This window comes from Saccopteryx bilineata, chromosome 1 (assembly GCF_036850765.1).
Source record: "Saccopteryx bilineata isolate mSacBil1 chromosome 1, mSacBil1_pri_phased_curated, whole genome shotgun sequence".
NCBI lineage: Eukaryota > Metazoa > Chordata > Mammalia > Chiroptera > Emballonuridae > Saccopteryx > Saccopteryx bilineata.
Window position 1 is genome coordinate 203787737 of NC_089490.1, and position 26328 is coordinate 203814064.

At 50.7% G+C, this 26328-nt stretch overlaps 1 protein-coding gene across 1 annotated transcript in view; it reads left to right on the plus strand.

The window, feature by feature from the left end:
* Positions 1-7800: 7800 nt before the first annotated feature.
* The window catches only part of TNIP3 (TNFAIP3 interacting protein 3), an 80178-nt gene continuing 61650 nt past the window's right edge, over positions 7801-26328 (plus strand). The window contains exon 1 of the mRNA XM_066253479.1: positions 7801-7882. The gene's annotated coding sequence lies outside the window, so the exon portion shown is untranslated. The remainder of the gene's footprint in view (positions 7883-26328) is intronic.

Consider the following 26328-nt stretch of genomic DNA (forward strand, 5'->3'; position numbering starts at 1 on the left):
CCCATTAAAATTCATGTTTTCTGTTTGAAATGCTGCTTCTTTTCAAGAACATTCTAGGGGAAGAAAATCCCTTTTTTTTTGGTGCATGTCTACCTGCTCCAAACTGCAATCCTCTCTTTTTAAGGCATAAATCCTTCTTAGTGACAGGAAAAAAAAAAAGTCCTTTTCTCTATTCTTGTTGGGTCTTCGCTGGGGCTGACAGGAGAAAAACATACAAATGATGTTTTTTTGTGACAGGGAAACCATCCTGGGGAAATGAAGACCTCCCCACAATACCTTAAATGCCTTTTTTTTTTAGTAGGTTGAACAAAGAGAAGATTTTGTGGGAAAGTAAACTATCTGGCAAGGCTGAAGGAAGAGAGGAGGGGACAGTCACGAGGGCTGTGTTTGCAGAATTGTCTCATACACACTTGACTCCCTGTCTCTGGCAAGGAGAGTGTTCCCTCCCTCCTGGAGGTGCTGACCAGGTGGGAGTTCTTTATATCCTACTCTCGGGAAGAGAAAGGGGGAGATCAGAGCACTTGTCTAGTCTCTGCTGATTTTCAAGGGCCTTTAGCTCAAGATCGTGCTTGTGCGGCTGCGGCACCCTTGGGGGTGGAGGTTTTCGCTGCTGCCCTCCGACAGTCCCAGGAAATTCTGTGCTTGCACAGCTGGTTTGATTTTCTCCTCCTCCAGGCACTCTTCAGTAAATCAATATGGGGATGCCTACGCCCACAGCAATGGCACCCAGTATGGATCGGGTGAGAGGCATGTTAGAGAGTGCCGGTGTTTTCTTAACTGAAGAATAAAGGCTTCGCTTATTCACGGTGCTGGTTAGGATCCGTGTTTCCTGCCTCAGGCCTTTAAGAGTATATTTACAGGGCCCTGGCCGGTTGGCTCAGTGGTAGAGCGTCAGCCCGGCGTGCAGGAGTCCCAGGTTCGATTCCCAGCAGGGCACACAGGAGAAGCACCCATCTGCTTCTCCACCCCTCCCCCTCTCCTTCCTCTCTGTCTCTCTCTTCCCTTCTCACAGCCAGGGCTCCATTGGAGCAAAGTCGGCCTGGGTGCTGAGGAAGGTCCATGGCCTCTGCCTCAGGTGCTAGAATGGCTCTGGTTGCAACAGAGCAACGCCCCAGGGCAGAGCATCGCCCCCTGGTGGGCGTGCCGGGTGGATCCTGGTCGGGCGCATGTGGGAGTCTGTCTGACTGCCTCCCCGTTTCCAGCTTCAGAAAAATACAAAAAAAAAAAAAAAAAAAAAAAAGTATATTCACTTTGTAGTCCTCTTCAAGAGGATGACATTTTAAGTAATTAAAAAAAGAACCTTGACGGTAGACTGGCATATGGAAACAACAATACTAACAACAACAAAATATACCCACTGGCCCATAAAGCTACCAAGCTGTGTTCTTCCTACGTCCGCTCGGAGGTGCATTTGGGGTCACCCCTCACTGTGTCAGGGATGGGAGGGAGGGTAGCCATGTTTACCTGACTTCTCCGTCTCTCTCCACCGGCGCCCCAGCTCCCTGGAGGAGAGAAACCCACCTCTTGGTCTCCCAGGACCCACCTGTCTGTGAACTCTGACAGGGTGTCACTGTCCTCTCAGCACACCAAGAGCCGGTTAGGAGAGGATGGCGGTTGAGACTTGCCCTGGCTGAGGTTTTAGCCTTATTCTATTTCTTGTCATGTGTTGTTGCCCTGGCTATGGGTGTAATTCCAGGCAGTTGGACAGGACTCGACTCCAAAATACCTGCAGAGCCCTGCTTGCCGCTGCCTAAAACTCAAAGACGTGTAGCAGAACGGTGCACCCCTCATTACAGTGCTCCGCCAGCCACCTTTCCTGGGGGCAGATAGATGCATTGAGATGAAGAGGAAATAGAATTAGACGGGGCTCGGGAAGAGAGATGCCTCCCATGGGGACAGCTGCAGCCTACATATGGCTCTTTTTTTTTTTTTTTTTTTTTTTTTTACAAAAATAGAGTCAGAGAGAGGGATAGACAGGGACAGACAGACAGGAACGGAGAAAGATGAGAAGCATCAATCATCAGTTTTTTTGTTGTGGCTCCTTAGTTGTTCATTGATTGCTTTCTCATATGTGCCTTGACCGTGGGGCTATAGCAGACCGAGTAACCCCTTGCTCAAGCCAGCGACCTTGGGTCCAAGCTGGTGAGCTTTTTTTTTTTCTCAAACCAGATGAGCCTGCGCTCAAGCTGGCGACCTCTGGGTCTCGAACTTGGGTCCTCCGCATCCCAGTCTGATGCTCTATCCACTGAGCCACCGCCTGGTCAGGCTTCTTAACACAAGCTTCTCCTGCTCTAGGGCTGCCTTCTGTCCTTGCTGACCTGAGATCTAGTTGTTCTTGACTAATTGTTCTCTTGGCAAATATTTCATCAGTGATGTGAGGCTCCAGAAAGGCATGGATAAGCCGCCTACACCTGTCCCTGCCTCCGGGGCTCTATCATCTAATGAGGAATACATGCAAATGAGCACACAGTTACCATCAAGTGTCATGAGCTGCGATTTGGGGGAATTCGGGTTGCCATGGAGATACACAGTGGGAACATCGAAGCCAGTGGTTCTCAAACTTTTTGAAGTCAGGGCGCATTTAAAATTCTACAAATAATTATAGGTACACTATATACAAATTTTTGAGAAATATGTTATAATCATTCAGTAAAATATTAAGGAAAAAAATAAAGTCTAAGCGTGCTTTTATGGTAATTAAAAGAAATAAAGACGACAAAATTAAATCTATTCTGACATTAAAAAACATTTTTAGGTTACGTTTTTTGAGTTATGCTTTTTAGAATTCGTAAAAAAAGAGGGGTTAAAAAAATTTTAAAAACCACAAAAAGTTATCTTTTTATATATATATAGATACATTCTTAGTAAGATTTAGTAAATCAGCAGGTCCCGGTGCAAATGTGTTAAGTTTTTTAATTCTTGTGTTTATGAGAAACATGAGCCTGATGTGTCCTAGCAATTTCTTCAGTGTTTAGGCATCTATTTTATATTTGAAAGGCAAACTCTCATTTCCTCATCAATACATTAAAGAATTCCTCTCTTTTTACTCTTGTGTTGAGTGCAGAAAACCCCCACCATTCATATCATCTTAACTTTACACCAAACAAAGGATAGAAGAAACTTGCCTCCAGTCTTTCCCAGGAACACGGTGGGGGGGGGGGGGAGAGTGGGGGGGGGCGTGTAAACAATCCAGCACCACAGCTTAACAGCCTTTTGCAACCTAATCAGGCAAGGGAGGTGGGGGGTTGGGCAGACTGTCAGTTTACAGCCAATTCCCCACCCCTCTGTTCCCCAAAAATCTAAACTCCAAAAACCCTATTGGTTTTTTGGTCCCCAACAGGCACATATTTCTCTGGAATACCATAGGGCGCACCTAGGAATCTTCTAGGGCGCACCAGTGCATCCTGGCACACACTTGGACAACCACTGATCTGTGCACTCCAGGGTTCAGTTGTCCACCCACTATGTAGGTGAGACCTGTAGGATGGCCAGCATTTCAGCTGGGCAAGAGCCTAGGTAGGCACATCTCAGAATATCTTCTGTCAAAGCAATGTGTGTTCTTAGATGTGCCACCTTGTCTCCACCTGTTGCTCTGCCCTGGGGAATGAGAAGGCTGCCCCCACCCATGCAGAGCGGTTCCAACAGGAGGCTAACCGTGTCTCCTTAGGGCAGCGGTCTAGGAAGGGGTTGCTGCAGAACTTAGTTCATCTTCGCAGTCTGACAGGCGCCTGCAGGCGCTCCGTGTCTTGGCTCCGATGGGGCCTCTCAGCGGCGCGGTCCTCCTGGGCGCAGCCACACAGCTTTGGCGTCAGTTCAGTGACCAGCACGTCACAAAGGCAGAGGATCAATAAATAGGAATCCAGACAGGAATGCAGATTGAGTGCGGGTACGGGTCCACGTTGCTAAGAAATGTCCCCCTTCCTCTGGACTCTTGTTTCAGACACGCGAAGACCAATTCAGACACTGGTTTCAATTACAAAACCGCATCGCTTTGGGTTAAATTCTAGAAACATGCATTCTTGCCCCAGGCCCACAAATTCTCTGAGCCAACCTTTCCTCTCCAGTTACATGCTAAAGCCATGACTGTGAAAGTTCCCATGTACTAAAATAAGTAAGACACCATGACTTGCTCATTTAAATCACATATATGTACATAGAGCGATTTCTCTGTTGAGCAATTTATTTCTACCCAGAATAGCCAGGGGCATACTCAGAGTACTAAGCATCATAACAGAAAGTAAAAACTAAAAATCGCTGCTTGGTTGTGGTCTTCGAGACAATACTCTCATTCAGAGCCACCAAAGGTTACAATTCCCGGTCTTCAGACATCTGGGAAACATTGCCATTCTAGAGGAACCAACTAGCGATTTTTCTTTGTTGTCTATTTGAAAATGTGCTTTGTTCTCCAGACTCTTCCCTAAAAAAAGACTTGGCTTATGACAGAAGATCAAAGCCTACAATGTGACCTTGGCAGCAGGTGGGGAGGAGATGTGGACATCTGAGGAGGACGAGGGTGGGGAGGAGCAGGCACACTGGCATCCTCAATTCTTGCCCTAGCTTTGCTCTCTCCTAGAACCCCACCCCACCCCCACCCCCACCTGTGCTCCGTCTTCTAAATGCAGGAGACGGATTAAATCATCTTTAGTTATTTCCAAGATTGTGGTTTTTTTGTTTTGTCTTCTGAGCGTGATTATTTCTTCAGGAATATACGCAACTTGCCAACCCTTATGAGGCAACCATATCATGGAACCATGAAAACCAAATCCAGTGGGTTTGGGTTGCTGTCTCATCACGAGTCATTCCCAGCCACGGGGAAGTCCACGGTCTTCCAGTCCAGCAGAGCTCACATGCGATGCACAGGAAGTTAAAAACATGACATTCCTACAACTATAAAATGAACGTATGTCCATGGTTTTAATTCCACTCATTATTCAGTGAGGGACCCAGAAAGATTAGATGGCTCATTAGAAGAGCATTGGAAGAGCTGGGTATCTGCAGGCAACTTAATAAAGAAATGGTTAGATGAGACAGAGAAGATACAAAGTTTGGTGATGCCCTATAAGGCAGTAAAGAATAACCTTTAATATATATATATAAATATATATATATATATATTTACCAGGGAGACGTTTACAAATTAACAATGTCTAGGTTCTCATCAAATACTCAAATTTAAATAATCCCTGGGTGAGCCTGTTGGACCACGACATTCAAGGACATGATGCCTCCTCTGCTTCTCTGGATAATAATTGGAGATTTCCATGCCAGAGTCTCCTGACTTTGTAGTAAAAGTCCGAGGGCCTCGGATGATCCTGCCCTGCAGCCCCTTTGCTTTCTCCTGTTCCCCCTGGTCCCTCCCTGGGCTCCTGGGCACGTGGCGATTTTCCCATGGGAGTTTAGGGAGAAATGGTGTATCCATCAGATACAACGGAGGGGGGATATTTTTAAAAAGTTTGTCACATTGGCCTAACCTACTCTCCTAGCCATAAAAGCTAATGCATAGGAATTTCATTTCTATTTACTTTCCATGTTGATTTGTTCTTGTGAGTGAAGGGTAGGAAGGAGGGCTGGTGACAACGGAGAGTGAGAGTGAGCCCTGAATTGGCTAGGGGTCCAGCAGGGGTGGACTGGACGTCCCTGGATTCAGTAATCCTCGTCTTGGAGAATTCTTAGCCTAACAATATTGCCTCTGTCATTCTCTGTTCACTCGCGGTTTAGTGAGGAGGCCACCAAAACTTACGATTCTGGTCACGGTGTTTGATTCAAGGGGTCGTTTCTGGACTTTCATAGTCCATGTTAAATAATAATAATAATAATAATAATAATAATAATAGTGTGTACTCTTAGGATAAAGAAAGCCACAATGAGATGTGATTTTTAAAATGGTCCCTCGTGACAGCTGAAGTTGGGTTAGTGAGTTTTTACGTTCTTGGAGCAGTGAGAACTTGATAAACACTAGAGGCTCTTTCTTTACACAGAGTCAAAGAGCATTCTACACACGTGATTGTGTACATAATTTGATTTGAGGTGACTCATGGACCCCTGATCCCATCCACAGATCCTGGTCAAGAACTCGCAACTTAGAAAAACAAGGAACCCCACAAAGCCAGGCCGTGGGGAGACAGATACCTGACCCTTGCAGCTGGTCTCCAGAGCCTGTCCTAACTTCTGACTTGAGAAGCCAGCTACATTTCAGATGTGGGAGCTGCCAGGTTGTTTGTGCTGGGACTAAAGCAGAAATGTCCATCACAGTGGAAAACCCTAAACCCAGTTATTTGGGTGGCACGGCCCTCCATGGGCCTGCTGTGTTGCCAGTTCCTAGAATCACTAAGGGCCCAGAGGCTGAGGGCCAGGTCATGGGCTTCAGAGTGCATCCTCACCCTGTCCCTTATAAGCCAAGTGACCTCAAGAAAAGGGACTTAACCTCATTGGGGCTCGAGGTTCTTACCTACAAGGTAAGGCTGACTACGGAGCAGAGCACAGTGCCCCCAGAACCAGAACCCTGAGCCATAACCCTCAGCGGGTCCACTGAGTAGAATCAGGGAGCGGACCACAAGGTGAGGATCACAGGGACACAGGCGAACAGATACAAGGTTGCATGGGGTCTGCTCTGCTTGTGTTTACAAGGTTTGAAGAGTGTTTTTCTTTTTTTCTTCCCTCTACTCCAAAGCTGAGGTCATAATGCTACGTGAAGAATATATACCGCACCTCAGTCACCTGAAAGAGAAAAGCAGAGTGTGTGTACCAGGGCTTGTACTGTCTCTCGACGGTCAGAACTTTGAGTTTCATAGGAGAGAAATAGACCTCGATAAACATTTTCTTTTGCAAAATAAGTCAAAGACCAGTTGACATTCAGGAACTAGAGCCAGTTTCCCTCGTTTAAAACAAAAGGTAACAATATTTTCGCCCACTGAATTCTTATGCTAAAGAATAATTTAGAAGATTTGCTAAGAGTGTTATGAAACCAGTTAGGTCGCCCGGCTGTCTTCTGCCCAAGGTGTGACTACACCTCTTCATTGTCTTGGAACAAAACTGAGATTTTTTTTGTACGTGGTTTTCAAAAATTATTTTTGTTTTCGGCGATATATTTAAGTAAGGGTTCCTATTTTCCAAACTCAGTTGGGAGAATGTTAGGTAACCATGCCAGCCCCTCAGAATAATAGCAGTGGTGTCGACTGGTGAGCCCAGCATGCCTGGCCCTGCGCGAAGCCACGTACGTATGCTATCACTAACCCTCCTCAGCGCCGCCTCGCAATGGACGTTGTCTTCCTCTTTTTCTAAGCCAGGTTGATCAGGTTCATAGAAGTGAAGGGCCGTACCCTCGGTCCCACCATTGTGTTCAACTCTAAAGCCTCCCATAAATGAATAGGTTGGTGAGCAATGTAAGCCCAGGTGTGTTCCTCTGTAAGAAGTAGGAAATACTGTGCCCACTGAGGAAGACAATGTATGTAAAGCGCCTGGTCTCTGTATGTGCTCAGTTCTGGTCCGCGTTGTCCAACAGAGAATCTGTGTGCTTGCCTGTTGCTTACTTTACCACTTCGTGTAGATGTGCAAATAAGTGCAGATTAAGCACCGGATATTCTTCAAAGGACTCCTAGGGTCTCGGACTCCTGAATACAAATGAGCTTGGAGATCAGGGGATATTTTAGAGGGGTGCCAAATCCAAACAACACCTCCACATCATTCACACTCTCATTGAAACCTGTGAAAAATTTCTCATGACCACTGTCATGTTTGACATTGCCATGTCCCCCTGGGCAGGTGCGAAAGCATGGAGCTGGACCGTGAAATCTGCTTTCTGATCAAGAGGAACACTTCTCCTGGTCCCAGAGGGGCCACCACAGGGGCCACACCGAGTCACAGGAGCCCCTACCCTTGGAAGGTAAGGACACGCCTTCTTTCTTTCTTCTTTGTCTCGGTACCACCGTCAGCCATGTGTTCACCAAGAAAAAAAAATGAATGGAGACAGTCCCCCCAAATCACTTCCAGGAACATATTTCCTTGACGGCTCAGAGGATAAGGTGGTGTGACACAGTCACTTCCTATTGCTAAGGAAACCCTTCATCAGAAGCACTCCCCCCCCCCCCCCCCCCCCCCCCCCCCCGTCAAGGGTGGCACCTGGGACGAGACAGGAAAGCTTGGAGGATAGCCTGCGATTAGAAATAACGTCGGATTCGGCGACAACTCTACTCGGGAAGGAAGCAGCCCAGTTCACCTAAACCCACGCTACCGGGCTACTGGGCTCAGCAACAACTCATGTCCATCTTTTTTTCCCTTTCTTTCAAGAACAAGCCAAGCTTTTCTGATTAAAAGCATTGTTGGGTTTTCGATCTCCCCTTGTTTCGGGATATTTGTCTTTGGTGCTTTATGTGAGCCAATAAAATTCAGGGGCCAGCTCGAGCTTGGAGTTCTTTCTGTGGTGTGGGTGGCTTTCTTTCTAGGAACGCATCCTAAACGATATCATAAATTCACAAATTCTTAAGCTCTGTCACCCTCCCAATGGGAAGCTGTCTCTAATCGTCATTAAAAAAAAAAATCTAATGTCAATAAATTTGACAGCATGGCTGATATTAAAAAATGTTGCCTAACTTTTATTTTAGTTCCTCCTTCTAAGGGAATTCATGCCCTTTGGGAAAAGTTAGCTTAAGCATAGAGAAAACTATAAAAAAACATGTAGAGACAGATTTACTGAGGAGCTAGGCCAGCTTGGCTGCCCTTAAGCAGGGATTTACTTTTGTACCTAATTTGCATTTCACAATTTTTTATCTTTTTTTTTTTTTTAAAGGAGGCCCTAGAATTGTGCCAGTATCAGGCCTCACAAAACCTGGATGTGCTTCTGAAATCTCTGGGCCATTTGTTCCAGAGCAGCACCCATGGCTTAGCACTGAGGTCTCTGTCTTTACACACACACACTGTTTGTTAAAATTATCCTTCGTTTAATAATATGCTGTGGCTAACCGGTACCTCTTCCTTTCATTTATTTAATGAACACATAGAACTGTGTGTGTTCTGCACCTGGGCACTTTTTCCTGTTCAGAAACTCACTCCCCCCTCCTACCCCTGAAAAAAGTCATTTTTTTTCTCTCAAAGTTAGAAATGACTTTCTGCTTGAAGTTGTCAGTTCGATCCCTGGGGTCAGGGTACATACAGCAGCAGACTTATGTTTCTGTCTCTCTCTTTTTTCCTCTCTCTCTAAAAAGTGAATAAATAATATTTTTTAAAAAAGAAAGAAAGAAATGACTCTCTGCTAATACTCGGAGCAAAGGAAGGCTTCCCTCTCCCCTCCCACTCCACGCTCTGCCCGCCATTCTTGACCCTCCTGTGTAGACCTCTAACTCCCAGGGAGGACGTCCTTCCATCTTGGAAATGTATGCTTTTCTCTAGAGTGTCTCATCTGGTACTGGACGGACATGTAAAGGTGACATCCGAGTCCCCTCCGGCACCCTGATCCTCCCCTTTGCTGCTGGTCAGCCGCTAAGACTCCTTTGCTCAGGACTGCCCTTCTGACCAGCCTGTTCCCTCTGTCACTGGATCCCCTCTTCCGTGCTAGTGACCTCGTCATCTTCTTCACGACCAGCCTCTTGGTAATTAGTTCCCTCTGTTTGAAGGACGTAGTTGCGACTTGATCTCCCCTAGGTTCCTGTTTCCCCGTCACTTCCTGGGGGAGATTTGCTCATTGTCCCTGTGCTCTGCCCCCCAGGGAAGAGAGAGGGAGTTCCTCGCCCCTCTTTTCTTACTTTCCTGGTAAGGCGTGCGGCAAAGACATCTATAGGAAGGGCAGGGTGAAAGGTGATGTCCAGCGTGTGCCAGAATTGGGCTCTATGTGAAATGGCTGTCAGAGGACAGAGTGACCTGAAAGAGTGGACATACGAGGAGTTGCTGAGGTGTTAAGTCCAATGGACCGGCCGCTGACACGTGCTTGGGCACCGGTCTCCTCCACATCTCTGTCCCCTCAGCATCTCTGTCCCCTCAGCATCTCCGTCCCCTCCGCATCTGCATCCTCTCAGTATCTCTGTCCCCTCAGCATCTCCGTCCCCTCAGCATCTCCGTCGCCTCAGCATCTCTGTCTCCTGAGCATCTCCGTCCCCACCGCATCTGCATCCTCTCAGTATCTCCGTCCCCTCAGCATCTCCATCCCCTCTGCATCTCTGTCCCCTCTACATCAGCATCCTCTCAGTATCTCCGTCCCCTCAGCATCTCTGTCCCCTCCGCATCTCTGTCCCCTCCACATCTGCATCCCCTCAGTATCTCCGTCCCCTCAGCATCTCTGTCCCCTCAGCATCTCCGTCCCCTCCGCATCTGCATCCTCTCAGTATCTCCGTCCCCTCAGCATCTCTGTCCCCTCTGCATCAGCATCCTCTCAGTATCTCCGTCCCCTCAGCATCTCCGTACCCTCAGCATCTCTGTCCCCTCAGCATCTCCGTCCCCTCCGCATCTGCATCCTCTCAGTATCTCCGTCCCCTCAGCATCTCTGTCCCCTCTGCATCAGCATCCTCTCAGTATCTCCGTCCCCTCAGCATCTCCGTCCCCTCTGCATCTGCATCCTCTCAGTATCTCCGTCCCCTCAGCATCTCCGTCCCCTCAGCATCTCCGTACCCTCAGCATCTCTGTCCCCTCAGCATCTCCGTCCCCTCTGCATCTGCATCCTCTCAGTATCTCCGTCCCCTCAGCATCTCCGTACCCTCAGCATCTCCATCCCCTCAGCATCTCCGTCCCCTCCGCATCTGCATCCTCTCAGTATCTCCGTCCCCTCAGCATCTCCGTCCCCTCTGCATCTGCATCCTCTCAGTATCTCCGTCCCCTCAGCATCTCTGTCCCCTCAGCATCTCCGTCCCCTCCGCATCTGCATCCTCTCAGTATTTCCGTCCCCTCAGCATCTCTGTCCCCTCAGCATCTCCGTCCCCTCCGCATCTGCATCCTCTCAGTATCTCCGTCCCCTCAGCATCTCCGTCCCCTCTGCATCTGCATCCTCTCAGTATCTCCGTCCCCTCAGCATCTCTGTCCCCTCAGCATCTCCGTCCCCTCTGCATCTGCATCCTCTCAGTATCTCCGTCCCCTCAGTATCTCCGTCCCCTCAGCATCTCCGTCCCCTCTGCATCTGCATCCTCTCAGTATCTCCGTCCCCTCAGCATCTCTGTCCCCTCAGCATCTCCGTCCCCTCTGCATCTGCATCCTCTCAGTATCTCCGTCCCCTCAGCATCTCTGTCCCCTCAGCATCTCCGTCCCCTCCGCATCTGCATCCTCTCAGTATCACCGTCCCCTCAGCATCTCCGTCCCGTCCGCATCTGCATCCTCTCAGTATCTCCGTCCCCTCAGCATCTCTGTCCCCTCAGCATCTCCGTCCCGTCCGCATCTGCATCCTCTCAGTATCTCCGTCCCCTCAGCATCTCTGTCCCCTCAGCATCTCCGTCCCCTCCGCATCTGCATCCTCTCAGTATCTCCGTCCCCTCAGCATCTCTGTCCCCTCAGCATCTCCGTCCCCTCCGCATCTGCATCCTCTCAGTATCTCCGTCCCCTCAGCATCTCCGTCCCCTCCGCATCTGCATCCTCTCAGTATCTCCGTCCCCTCAGCATCTCCATCCCCTCCGCATCTCCGTCCCCTCTGCATCAGCATCCTCTCAGTGTCTTCGTCCCCTCAGCATCTCTGTCCCCTCAGCATCTCTGTCCCCTCCGCATCTGCATCCTCTCAGTATCTCCGTCCCCTCAGCATCTCCATCCCCTCTGCATCTCCGTCCGCTCTGCATCAGCATCCTCTCAGTATCTCCGTCCCCTCAGCATCTCTGTTCCCTCAGCATCTCCGTCCCCTCTGCATCAGCATCTTCTCAGTATCTCCGTCCCCTCAGCATCTCTGTCCCCTCAGCATCTCCGTCCGCTCCGCATCTGCATCCTCTCAGTATCTCCGTCCCCTCAGCATCTCCGTCCCCTCTGCATCAGCATCCTCTCAGTATCTCCGTCCCCTCAGCATCTCTGTCCCCTCAGCATCTCCGTCCCCTCCACATCTGCATCCTCTCAGTATCTCCATCCCCTCAGCATCTCTGTCCCCTCTGCATCTGCATCCTCTCAGTATCTTCGTCCCCTCAGCATCTCTGTCTCCTCAGCATCTCCATCCCCTCCGCATCTGCATCCTCTCAGTATCTCCGTCCCCTCAGCATCTCCATCCCCTCAGCATCTCCGTCCCCTCCTCATCTGCATCCTCTCAGTATCTCCGTCCCCTCAGCATCTCTGTCCCCTCAGCATCTCCGTCCCCTACGCATCTGCATCCTCTCAGTATCTCCGTCCCCTCAGCATCTCTGTCCCCTCAGCATCTCCGTCCCCTCCGCATCTGCATCCTCTCAGTATCTCCGTCCCCTCAGAATCTCCGTCCCCTCCGCATCTGCATCCTCTCAGTATCTCCGTCCCCTCAGCATCTCCGTCCCCTCCGCATCTGCATCCTCTCAGTATCTCCGTCCCCTCAGCATCTCCGTCCCCTCTGCATCAGCATCCTCTCAGTATCTCCGTCCCCTCAGCATCTCTGTCCCCTCTGCATCAGCATCCCCTCAGCATCTCCATCCCCTCCGCATCAGCATCCTCTCAGTATCTCCGTCCCCTCAGCATCTCCGTCCCCTCTGCATCTGCATCCTCTCAGTATCTCTGTCCCCTCAGCATCTCCGTCCCCTCAGCATCTCCGTCGCCTCAGCATCTCTGTCCCCTGAGCATCTCCGTCCCCACCGCATCTGCATCCTCTCAGTATCTCCGTCCCCTCAGCATCTCCATCCCCTCTGCATCTCTGTCCCCTCTGCATCAGCATCCTCTCAGTATCTCCGTCCCCTCAGCATCTCTGTCCCCTCCACATCTCTGTCCCCTCCTCATCTGCATCCTCTCAGTATCTCCGTCCCCTCAGCATCTCTGTCCCCTCAGCATCTCCGTCCCCTACGCATCTGCATCCTCTCAGTATCTCCGTCTCCTCAGCATCTCTGTCCCCTCAGCATCTCCGTCCCCTCCGCATCTGCATCCTCTCAGTATCTCCGTCCCCTCAGAATCTCCGTCCCCTCCGCATCTGCATCCTCTCAGTATCTCCGTCCCCTCAGCATCTCCGTCCCCTCCGCATCTGCATCCTCTCAGTATCTCCGTCCCCTCAGCATCTCCGTCCCCTCTGCATCAGCATCCTCTCAGTATCTCCGTCCCCTCAGCATCTCTGTCCCCTCAGCATCTCCGTCCCCTCCGCATCTGCATCCTCTCAGTATCTCCGTCCCCTCAGCATCTCTGTCCCCTCTGCATCTGCATCCTCTCAGTATCTTTGTCCCCTCAGCATCTCTGTCTCCTCCTCATCTGCATCCTCTCAGTATCTCCATCCCCTCAGCATCTCCGTCCACTCCTCATCTGCATCCTCTCAGTATCTCCGTCCCCTCAGCATCTCTGTCCCCTCAGCATCTCCGTCCCCTACGCATCTGCATCCTCTCAGTATCTCCGTCACCTCAGCATCTCTGTCCCCTCAGCATCTCCGTCCCCTCCGCATCTGCATCCTCTCAGTATCTCCGTCCCCTCAGCATCTCTGTCCCCTCAGCATCTCCGTCCCCTCCGCATCTGCATCCTCTCAGTATCTCCGTCCCCTCAGCATCTCCGTACCCTCAGCATCTCCGTCCCCTCTGCATCTGCATCCTCTCAGTATCTTCGTCCCCTCAGCATCTCTGTCCCCTCTGCATCTGCATCCTCTCAGTATCTTCGTCCCCTCAGCATCTCTGTCCCATACGCATCCGCATCCTCTCAGTATCTCCGTCCCCTCAGCATTTCCGTCCCCTCTGCATCTGCATCCTCTCAGTATCTCCGTCCCCTCAGCATCTCCGTCCCCTCTGCATCTGCATCCTCTCAGTATCTCCGTCCCCTCAGCATCTCTGTCCCCTCAGCATCTCCGTCCCCTCCGCATCTGCATCCTCTCAGTATCTCCGTCCCCTCAGCATCTCTGTCCCCTCAGCATCTCCGTCCCCTCCGCATCTGCATCCTCTCAGTATCTCTGTCCCCTCAGCATCTCCGTCCCCTCCGCATCTGCATCCTCTCAGTATCTCCGTCCCCTCAGCATCTCTGTCCCCTCAGCATCTCCGTCCCCTCCGCATCTGCATCCTCTCAGTATCTCCGTCCCCTCAGAATCTCCGTCCCCTCCGCATCTGCATCCTCTCAGTATCTCCGTCCCCTCAGCATCTCCATCCCCTCCGCATCTCCGTCCCCTCTGCATCAGCATCCTCTCAGTATCTTCGTCCCCTCAGCATCTCTGTCCCCTCTGCATCAGCATCCTCTCAGTATCTCCATCCCCTCAGCATCTCCATCCCCTCCGCATCTCCATCCCCTCCGCATCTCCATCCCCTCCACATCTCTGTCCCCTCCGCATCTACATCCTCTCAGTATCTCCGTCCCCTCAGCATCTCCATCCCCTCTGCATCTCCGTCCCCTCTGCATCAGCATCCTCTCAGTATCTCCATCCCCTCAGCATCTCCATCCCCTCCGCATCTCCATCCCCTCCACATCTCTGTCCCCTCCGCATCTACATCCTCTCAGTATCTCCGTCCCCTCAGCATCTCCGTCCCCTCAGCATCTCCGTCCCCTCTGCATCTGCATCCTCTCAGTATCTCCGTCCCCTCAGCATCTCTGTCCCCTCTGCATCAGCATCCTCTCAGTATCTCCATCCCCTCAGCATCTCCATCCCCTCCGCATCTCCATCCCCTCCGCATCTCCATCCCCTCCACATCTCTGTCCCCTCCGCATCTACATCCTCTCAGTATCTCCGTCCCCTCAGCATCTCTATCCCCTCTGCATCTCCGTCCCCTCTGCATCAGCATCCTCTCAGTATCTCCGTCCCCTCAGCATCTCTGTCCCCTCAGCATCTCCATCCCCTCCGCATCAGCATCCTCTCAGTATCTCCGTCCCCTCAGCATCTCCGTCCCCTCTGCATCTGCATCCTCTCAGTATCTCCGTCCCCTCAGCATCTCTGTCCCCTCAGCATCTCCGTCCCCTCCGCATCTGCATCCTCTCAGTATCTCCGTCCCCTCAGCATCTCCGTCCCCTCTGCATCAGCATCCTCTCAGTATCTCCGTCCCCTCAGCATCTCTGTCCCCTCAGCATCTCCGTCCCCTCCGCATCTGCATCCTCTCAGTATCTCCGTCCCCTCAGCATCTCCATCCCCTCAGCATCTCCGTCCCCTCTGCATCAGCATCCTCTCAGTATCTCCGTCCCCTCAGCATCTCTGTCCCCTACGCATCTGCATCCTCTCAGTATCTCCGTCCCCTCAGCATTTCCGTCCCCTCTGCATCTGCATCCTCTCAGTATCTCCGTCCCCTCAGCATCTCCGTCCCCTCTGCATCTGCATCCTCTCAGTATCTCCGTCCCCTCAGCATCTCTGTCCCCTCAGCATCTCCGTCCCCTCCGCATCTGCATCCTCTCAGTATCTCCGTCCCCTCAGCATCTCCGTCCCCTCCGCATCTGCATCCTCTCAGTATCTCCGTCCCCTCAGAATCTCCGTCCCCTCCGCATCTGCATCCTCTCAGTATCTCCGTCCCCTCAGCATCTCCATCCCCTCCGCATCTCCGTCCCCTCTGCATCAGCATCCTCTCAGTATCTTCGTCCCCTCAGCATCTCTGTCCCCTCTGCATCAGCATCCTCTCAGTATCTCCATCCCCTCAGCATCTCCATCCCCTCCGCATCTCCATCCCCTCCGCATCTCCATCCCCTCCACATCTCTGTCCCCTCCGCATCTACATCCTCTCAGTATCTCCGTCCCCTCAGCATCTCCATCCCCTCTGCATCTCCGTCCCCTCTGCATCAGCATCCTCTCAGTATCTCCGTCCCCTCAGCATCTCTGTCCCCTCTGCATCAGCATCCCCTCAGCATCTCCATCCCCTCCGCATCAGCATCCTCTCAGTATCTCCGTCCCCTCAGCATCTCCGTCCCCTCTGCATCTGCATCCTCTCAGTATCTTCGTCCCCTCAGCATTTCCGTCCCCTCTGCATCAGCATCCTCTCAGTATCTCCGTCCCCTCAGCATCTCCGTCCCCTCTGCATCTGCATCCTCTCAGTATCTCCGTCCCCTCAGCATCTCCGTCCCCTCTGCATCTGCATCCTCTCAGTATCTCCGTCCCCTCAGCATTTCCGTACCCTCAGCATCTCTGTCCCCTCAGCATCTCTGTCCCCTCTGCATCAGCATCCTCTCAGTATCTCCGTTTCCTCAGCATCTCCATCCCCTCCGCATCTCCGTCCCCTCTGCATCAGCATCCTCTCAGTATCTCCGTCCCCTCAGCATCTCCGTCCCCTCTGCATCTGCATCCTCTCAGTATCTCCGTCCCCTCAGCATCTCCGTCCCCTCTGCATCTGCATCCTCTCAGTATCTCCGTCCCCTCAGCATTTCCGTACCCTCAGCATCTCTGTCCCCTCAGCATCTCTGTCCCCTCTGCATCAGCATCCTCTCAGTATCTCCGTCCCCTCAGCATCTCCATCCCCTCAGCATCTCCGTCCCCTCTGCATCAGCATCCTCTCAGTATCTTCGTCCCCTCAGCATCTCTGTCCCCTCTGCATCAGCATCCTCTCAGTATCTCCATCCCCTCAGCATCTCCATCCCCTCCGCATCTCCATCCCCTCCGCATCTCCATCCCCTCCACATCTCTGTCCCCTCCGCATCTACATCCTCTCAGTATCTCCGTCCCCTCAGCATCTCCATCCCCTCTGCATCTCCGTCCCCTCTGCATCAGCATCCTCTCAGTATCTCCGTCCCCTCAGCATCTCTGTCCCCTCTGCATCAGCATCCCCTCAGCATCTCCATCCCCTCCGCATCAGCATCCTCTCAGTATCTCCGTCCCCTCAGCATCTCCGTCCCCTCTGCATCTGCATCCTCTCAGTATCTCCGTCCCCTCAGCATCTCCGTCCCCTCTGCATCAGCATCCTCTCAGTATCTCCGTCCCCTCAGCATCTCCGTCCCCTCTGCATCTGCATCCTCTCAGTATCTCCGTCCCCTCAGCATCTCCGTCCCCTCTGCATCTGCATCCTCTCAGTATCTCCGTCCCCTCAGCATTTCCGTACCCTCAGCATCTCTGTCCCCTCAGCATCTCTGTCCCCTCTGCATCAGCATCCTCTCAGTATCTCCGTTTCCTCAGCATCTCTGTCCCCTCAGCATCTCTGTCCCCTCCGCATCTGTATCCTCTCAGTGTCTTCATCCCCTCAGCATCTCTGTCCCCTCAGCATCTCCATCCCCTCTGCATCTCCGTCCCCTCTGCATCAACATCCTCTCAGTATCTCCGTCCCCTCAGCATGTCTGTCCCCTCAGCATCTCCGTCCCCTCCGCATCTGCATCCTCTCAGCATCTCCATCCCCTCTCCATCTCTGTCCCCTCCGCATCTGCATCCTCTCAGTATCTCCGTCCCCTCAACATCTTCGTCCCCTCTGCATCTGCATCCTCTCAGTATCTCTGTCCCCTCACCAGAATAACACGTGCTCCACCCCCCTTCACTTTTAAACAGATGTGAAGCCCACCTGATGTTATGGGCATTGGGGTCCCTTCCGTATACGTTGCAGCCGAGCTTGGTGATCACAGCGTCCGAGGCTTCCCTGCCATTCGTCCACCACAAACAAGCTCCACCTGGACGTATCTCATGGTCATTGTCCATCTGACTGTTCACCTGGCCTGTCACTTGCATTGGACACAACTCGTGTATTTAAATGTCCTACTCCATTGCAGTATTCATTTCTCAATGCCCCCCTCCTTCTCCGATCCTTCCTCTCACTCACCGTCTGCTCCTACCCAGCCCACCCACACTGTCTCAGTGTCACCCAGGGATCGGTACAAAGTCCTTTGTCCCTCACATGGCAGGAGATACGCTGATGGCTCCGGGCTCCTGTACCCATGGACCATGGGGTTCTTCTGCATGCGTGTCCACTTCACTCAGCGTTCTCTAAAGTGCATTCGGTGTCTTTCCTGCTAAAATAGCAGGTCTCCTCCCTCACCCTTTCCTACACTGGGCAGTGGGTTATTATCCACCAGGCCATCCACAGCTGGGCGCCATCCTGGGTGCATCCAGTGCCTCCAGCAACACAACTTTGAAGGGCACCATTCACAGGCTAGCGCTCTCTCTCCCTCCCCCTGAACACCATCCCGACTTCCTGTGCTCTTTGGACTTTGCTCCTTTTCCTGCATTCTTACTATGGGGCCAAAGCTTTGATAGTCAGGATTCCTGGTCTAGATGGCCCCCAGGAGCTCCCTCCCCCCACTTTTACTTCACACTAATGCTTATTTACCAACCTTGATCTTGTTGATCAGCAAGCGCGCGGATCTTCCCAGTGGGGTCCTGTCCCCGCATCACAGAGCCCATCTGAATTTTCTGCTGGATCTACAATGTGCTCCGTGATCTAGCCCCTGCCCCTCTTTAAAACAAAACATTAGAAAAGGGATCTAACAGGTGTTGGGCACCTACCCTAACAGGTATGGGGGAATCAACATTATTTATATTTTGTTTGATATCAGTAACAACACAAACATGGCTATTCTTATCCTTGTTTCCCACTCTAAGAAATCCAGGTTCACAGAAATTTGAAAATGGTGCCTCAGTTCCCAAAGTTGTCAAGTTCTAGTCTCGGGATAAGAAGCAAAGCTTCGTGTATGTTTTCTTCTTACAATGTCATGGTGTCTCCAAAATATCCACACACCCCCACAGGGCACCCACGTCCTGGTCACCCCGTCACCCTACAGACCATGCACTTTTGCGTTCTGCACCTTTTCACGTGCGGTTTGTTCTCCATGGAGACACTTGCCGCTTGGATCACAAGGTGCCTGGGCCAGCGCTCATGCCATTGTGGAAGCAACCGCTCCATTCTGGACTTAAGGCATCAGCCATGGCTCAAGCCACAGTGCCTTTCTTCACTTCTCTTGAGAGCAAGGGCTCCCAAGAAAAGCCCCTGGAAATCCCCCCCCCCCCAATGGATGTGGCATAGCCTCCTCCCCGGCACCGGAAGGTACCTTCACACATACGACTCCTTATGTAGACAGCCAGCTAGAGTCTTGACTGGACTCCTGCTTGCACAACAGCCCTCTGCAGAAGGACATCGCACACTCAGAACAAGGCAAAAACTTCTGCATTCTCTGACAGAGCTGGAAACTCTGGAGGAAACTTCTCCATGGGCTAACGACGGGGGATGGAGGGGCTGTCCCTGCTTTCCCACGGAGCGAAGTAAGCGGAACAGTGGGTTACTCCCTTTCCCGGGGCAGGAGATGAAGTTCTTTGCGACTCTGAGATGGGAAGCCTGTGGCTGAATACCAGAGACAGGCTGTGATGCAAGGGCCTGAGACATTCGTCAAGTTCCCTTTTTGCTCAACAACGACCTTGGCCAAGAAGAGTAAGCGAGGAGGGACAATCACTTCAAGAGGAAATGGACAGACTGGCTCACTGCTCTGAGTGGACAGAAGAGCATTGTCGATGAGCGTGAAGAGCTCCATCGGAATGAGAGAATTCCCCCTCCTTCTGAGAGGGATGCCACCGAATGCTGGCCAACAGGGGGTGGGGGGATGCTGATGGTTTTGCAGATAAAGGAAAAGCAATCGTCTAAGTGAGACTATAACTCAGACTCCAAAATGAGTGTTAAGTGGAAGTTACACGGAACCAAGATGTGAAGCTGGGAAGATGAATTTATGACCCGAAATTTATGTCTCCGAATACAAAAGGAAGCGATAGGAGGCCTGAAGGGTATTTCATGGACAAACCACTTCTGGGAATGCTTGGGACCAAGGACATGGTGTGGGAGCAGGAGGGAGCAGTGTCCAGACTGGAAGACATCCCCCAGAATTGAGTGGCCTAAGAACTTTGTCCTGTCTTGAGAGTCGAATTTTCTTTTCATTTTAGCTAAGAAACAGTACCCCCCTACCAAAATAATATTTTTGGTCCAAGTTGAGGGAGGATTTCTTAGTAACTGAGGATAAATTCTAGATCTGGACATTCTTCTCGAGGGGAGAAAGCCCGGGACGAAAGCTTGAAGGGTGCAGAGCATGATGTGAACTTACGACACTCTCATGGGCTGCGAGGGAGGGACTTCCTGCAGACTACGGTAAGTTGACACACGTTTTCTGGAACCACATGGTTAGAAAAAGAAAATAAGATCCAGTTTCCATTTTCTCATTTCTCTTTTTTGAAAGTTAAGCTCGCTATTCTTTATCAACATGAATTTTGATAACCAGAATCTTGTTTTTATCATCTGTAATTTTTTTTAATTTTTTTAGCAAGAGAGAGAGAAAGAAGGGGACAGACAGGGACAGACAGGCTGAAAGAGGGAGAGATGAGAAACATCAGTTCTTCACTGTGGCATCTTAGTTGTTCATTGATTGCTTTCTCATATGTGCCTTGACCTGGGGGCTCCAACAGAGTGAATGACCCCTTGCTCAAACCAGCGACCTTGGACTTTAAGCCAGTGACCTTTGGGCTCAAGCCAGTGACCATGGGGTCATGTCTGTGATTCCAGCCTCAAGCCGACCACCCCACACTCAAGCTGGTGAGCCCGCGCTCAAGATAAGAGATCTTGAGGTTTTGAACCTGGGTCCTCCGCATCCCAGTCTGATGCTCTATCCACTGTGCCACTGCCTGGTCAGGCTGTAAAATGGGTTTTGACAAAAACACAAAGTAAGCGAGAATGTGAAAGCACGTTATAAGTATAAGGGCTAAAGAAGCACACCATCGTCATCATTTATTATTATTATTTTATTGTAGAATTAGTCTGAGCCTCAAAATATTCTTTTTTTTAAAAATACAATCACTGTCTTCCTTTTTGAATCCCATCATGTAATGCCATGGGCAGAGGCTGTGGAATTTTGGATCTGTGCTGCACTGTTGAGTGAGGATCTGTGCACCTGTCGCAGCAGTGTTTGAACAGGTGGCACATTTGGGAGAAGAGAAGGCCTGTCTCCCTCAGCTCGGCTGCTGCACCGCCTGGTGTTTGAAGCCCAGGGTCTGCAGCTTGCATGAAGTCCTTTAAATGAGCTGTGTATCTGTCTCCTATCCACTAGTCCAGCTCCCAGTTTTCAGTCTTCTCCTAAAAGCATATTCAAACCTCAGAACTAAGTGGATTGGTGCAGAGAGAGGCCAGGTTGTGTTTCCCAAAACATCCCCAGAGAGTTAGGTTGAGCCTGTGGCTTATTTGTAGCTTATTCCTCCTTCCATTCGTCATGAAGATGTCAAAGGCTTCCACTGTGCACGACCATCAGGGTAGATGTCCAGATAAGGAGATCTCGCTGTGTACAGCCACCTCAAACTCTATTCTATTAGGTGTATCTCCAGGTGCCACAGGGACACAGTGACACGGGTCCATAAGATGAAACTGGATGCAAGGACACAAGAATTAAAACTCTTAAAAAGAAGAAAGACAAACCTGACCAGGCGGTGGCACAGTGGTTAGAACGTCAGACTGGGATGTGGAGGACCCAGGCTCGAGACCCCGAGGTTGCCAGCTTGAGCACAGGCTCACCAGTTTGAGCATGGGGTCGCTGGCTTGAGTGTGGGATCATAGACATAACCCTGTGCTCACTGGCTTGAGCCCAAAAGTCACTGGCTTGAAGCCCAAGGTCGCTGGCTTGAGCCCAGGGTCGCTGGCTTGAAGCCCAAGGTCACTGGCTTGAGCCAGGGGTCACTTGCTCTGCTGTAGCCCCCAGGTCAAGGCACATATGAGAAAGCAATCAGTGAACAACTAAGGAGCCACAACAAGAATTGGTGCTTCTCATCTCTCTCCCTTCCTGTCTGTCTGCCCCTATCTGTCCCTCTCTCTGTCACACACACACACAAAAGAAGACAAAAGCTCTTCCTAGATTTTGAGAGGCATCCTCCTGATGGATAGAAGACTTCTCAGGGTAGAAGGGAGGCCATAAACTGAGGCTCCCTCTGGGTGAAGAGGGATACTTTTGAGCAAGCTACCTTCTTACTCAAAGGTTGTCTGTCCATCATTGGATTTTCCCCTGGTTCCACAAGAGACAAAAGACACAGGCTGTCCTTGGAAGGGGCAAGTGGTAGGGGACAGGGGACACCTTCTGCCTCCATGGAAACCAAAGCCCTGGCAGCTCCAGGTCACACCACTTCGGTGGCCAGAGGAACAGCATGACAACACTGAGGGGTTGGTGGAGGAAACCACCAAACCTGGAAGTGAAGGGGCTGGGTAGGAATTCTAACACATGTCACAACTAACCGATTAGATTCCAAGGCACCCAGGAGCCTGCGAAGAGAGGAAAGAGAATTCGGAGTCCGGGCTTTCTACAGGAACAGGCACTTGGAGCCAAGGTGTCCTCCCCACTTTTGGAATTCTGCCTCCGCCTCTGATTGTCTTTCCCAGATGTGTACAAATTAAGCAGGCGCATTTGAAAAATAAAACATCGGGTGTGCCTTCCTCATTAGGTAAACAAGAATAACAAGCTTTTGGGTTAAGAAATGCTGTAAACTCGCGACCATATTAAGGAAGGAAAATATATTTGCTCGGGAGCAACTGGGAAGGGAGACGTTGAGCAACAGGCTGTGGACCTCTTCCGGGAACTTCCAACCCCACGCGGGGCTTGGAATCCTGTGCCTTTATAAGCCTTCTTTGTCAAGCAAGCCGTCCCCTTTCTAGACAGGGGACCACAGCCTTGTCTGGGTTGTCTCAGGTGGGCTGTCTTCAGGGTGGGTACGTGCGGGAGTGCTCCTCCCCATCTCCCTGTGTGGCACATACAGTCTGGGCGGCAGGGTTCCTTGCAACGGAGATGCAGGTGGAGCAGGGTTGCCAGTGGTGGCAAATCAAAATACTGGATGCCAAGTTAGGTTTGACCTGCAGATAAACAACAGAACATTGCCTGGGGGGAACATGCTTATACCAAAAACTAACAAAAAAATTCATCGTGTATCTAAAATTCAAATTCATCAGGATATTCTGCATTTTTTTGGTATCTTTAGGGTGGTGGCGTTCATGCTGCAGTCCTCTGCCATCTTTCACAGCCTTTAGCGCTGATGTCACCTGCTCCTTGTGGCCTTGTGTTGGCCTGCGTCCCCACTGCCAATCACTGAAGCTCCCAGGCCCCTCAAGTCATCCCCTGCCCTCAGGTCCCTGTCAGAACTACTACGTACTCCTCAGCTTGATGGTGAAGCCTCCTGAATGCGGTGAAACCTTAGTTGGCCACGTCTGCATCTTTCTTGAGGACACAGGAATGGTCTGGTTCTACTTTCCTACCACTCTAGGTGCACTGTCCATCTCAGGACCTCTCTGTCTGGAGCGTTGGGGTCCCCGCTGTGGACGGAGGCGGTGCAGAAAAAGTCTCTCCAGACTTGTCCCCTCCCCAGCCCAACCCAGGGGTCAGGCTGCAGCTCTCTGCTCTGGGGTGTCCAATTAAGCGGTTCGATAGATGAGGGAGGAGTCCCTAGACCTTGGGGAGTAGGCTCACATGGAAGACGTAAAGAATAGGTCATATCGTTAGTCATTTCACCTGCCTTCTTTTCTATCTGTTGATTATGGTGTAATATTTTATGCCTTGATTCTGATTTTCTTTCAAACATTTTGTTATAAAACCGTCAAGCATGCCCTGGCTGGTTAGCTCAGTGGTAGAGTATCAGCCCAGTGTGTGAGTGTCCTGGGTTTGATTTCCAGTCAGAGTACACAGGAGAAGTGACTATCTGCTTCTCCACCCCTCCCCCTCTCTTCTCTCTCTCTGTCTTCCCTTCCTGTAGCCATGGCTCGATTGGTTTCAGCAAGTTGGCCCCAGGCACTGAGGATGGCTCTGTGGCCTCTGCATCAGGTGCTAAGAATAGCTCAGTTTGCTGAGCAACAGAGAAACACCCCAAATGAGCAGAGGATTGCCCATAGAGGGCTTGCCAGGTGGATCCCGGTTGCGGTGCATGTGGGAGTCTGTCTCTGCTTCCCCTCCTCTCACTTAATAAAAAAATAAATAATAAATAAAAACATCAAACAAAGCAAAGTTGAAAGGATGTTATGGTATGCACCACCCACCCACGTTTAGATTTTGCCGTTAAGGTTTTAATCTACCTGGTTATCGCATAGCTAGCTACCCATCTTCCCACCCTCTTTCCTCCATCAATTCATGTTACTTTTTGAGGTATTTCAAAATAAAATTGCACAAAAGGAGTTAATTAAAAAAAATAATTCTTGGCAGAGAACAAGAAGTATGCAGGGCAGGTTCACGGGACGGCAGTATGGCCAGGACAGGGAGCAGAGAGACACGGGGCAGTGCTGACAGAGAGGTGTGAGAAGCCCATGCTGCAATGCAGAGGACCCTGGGGCCACTCTGAGGAATCCTGCTTTCACTCTGTGTGAGGTGAAAGCCACTGACAGGTTTTGAGCAGAGCCGTGACAGGAAATGACATATTGGACAGACTCACAGTGGCTGCTGTGTCGATCAGAGCTGGGGGAGGAGAAAGAGTGGATGCTGGAGGACATCAGGTTATTGTTGTCATCCAGGTATAAGATGACAATGGCTGGGTCGGTCCAGAGATGCCAAGCATCTTGCCCAAGGTTACCTAACTAGTAAACGATGGTGCTAGGCTTTGACACAGAGGCAGATACCAGTTACTACTGGATGCTCTCGTAAGAATTTCCATGGGAATAAAATCAGGAAGCCAACACGAAAGCTCCCATTTTGGAGAAGTTAGAAAAAGGCATGCTGATTTCACCTCACCACTGCCTCATTAAACAGGGAGGTCTTGAGGCTCCCGTGGGGCGTGTCGCCTTGTTCCAGGGCAGCTGAAGTCCTGCCTGCTAAGCTTGGCCATCTCTGTTCCATTTACATTTCTCCCCGAACAGCAGCTGTCTCAGCTTCCTCTGCCCATCTAAGTCCTGCGCACCCCACAAGGCCCAGTGTAACAGTTAAGACTGACAATGAGCTCACCCTCCTCAAGTGCTTCAAACACATACACATACACTCACACACTCATGTGCATGTACACACACATAATTATGTATACCTATATTATATGTAGATAAAAATTTCATTGGAAGCAGGGACCTTTGCTTATTTGCACTTGGATCCCACTCATTGCCAAATGCATAGAAAATGATATCTAAAAAGATGATGCCCCCTGCCTAACCAGGCGGCGGTGCAGTGGATAGAGCATCAGCCTAGGATGCTGAGGACCCAAGTTCGAAACCCCAAGGTTGTCGGATTGAATGTGGTCTCATCCGGCTTGAGCATGAGGTCAACCAGCTTTTAGTGTGGGATCATAGACAGGACCCCATGGTCATTGGCTTAAGCCCAAAAGTCACTGACTTGAAGCCCAAGGTTGCTGGCTAGAGCCCAGGGTCACTGGCTTGAGAAAGAGGTCATTGGTTCAGCTGGAGCCTCCCAGGTCAAGGCACGTATGAGAGAGCAATCAATGAGTAACTAAGGTGCTGCAAATATGAGTTGATGCCTCTCATCTCTCTCCCTTCCTGTCTGTCCCTGTCCGTCTGTCCATCTCTCTCTTTCTCTTGCTAGGAAAAAAAAGAGAGTGATGATGTCCCTTTCCGTTTGTCATAGTACTTATTGCATAAATTATTTGACTGATGGTCCTGTCCTTAAGGCCCTGTAATTATTAGTATCTAAGCTCCTATATGTATAGTCACAGATAGAAATGCTAGGAAGAGGACACTGTTACTCTCCCCATGTTCACAGGATGAAAGCTGACACCAGGGGCCTTACACCTCTCTCCCAAAGGCACGAGCAGTGGGTGGTGGCACTGAGATCTGAATCCCTGTGACTGGCTTCTGCAATCGGGTCTTTAATCAGCAGTAGACCAACTCAGTCTCCCACTTAGATGGCACATTCGCTTAAAAGAATCACACAAAGAGATTCAGGAAGCAAAGGAGGTTTTTCAACACCTCCTCCTCCATTCTACAAGGATATTAATGACCCTGTTTATCTTATCTGTAAAAAAAAAAAAGGCTCTAGCTTTGTAGAAATGTGATGCTTTTTCTTGGACTACATTTGAGAAGATTATCTCAACTTAAATAATAGTCACAGACTAGTGACTAGTCATTGCTTGGGCCTTCCCTTCACCATATTTCTCCTGATCAGTTACTTGATAACATATATATCAATAGTAGTCGTCACTTGAGAGATGAGGACTCTTCACCATTACCTTGGAAACGTGGAATGGTATGTCTGTTTCTCTGTGAGTTACAGCAGCCAGTAAGACATCGCGTGGAAAAAAAGGCTTGACTAGAAGGCAGACGCAGAGCATGCAGCCCGTGTGAGAGGGGGAAGGGAGGGGCAGGCACACGTCGTGGGGAATGTTCGGGGCTGGTCTGGTGCACGTTCCTTTGGTCTCAAGCCAAACTGGAGCTCTCCAGGAGTTACTCTTCACTGATCAGTTACCCCGCGGCTCTC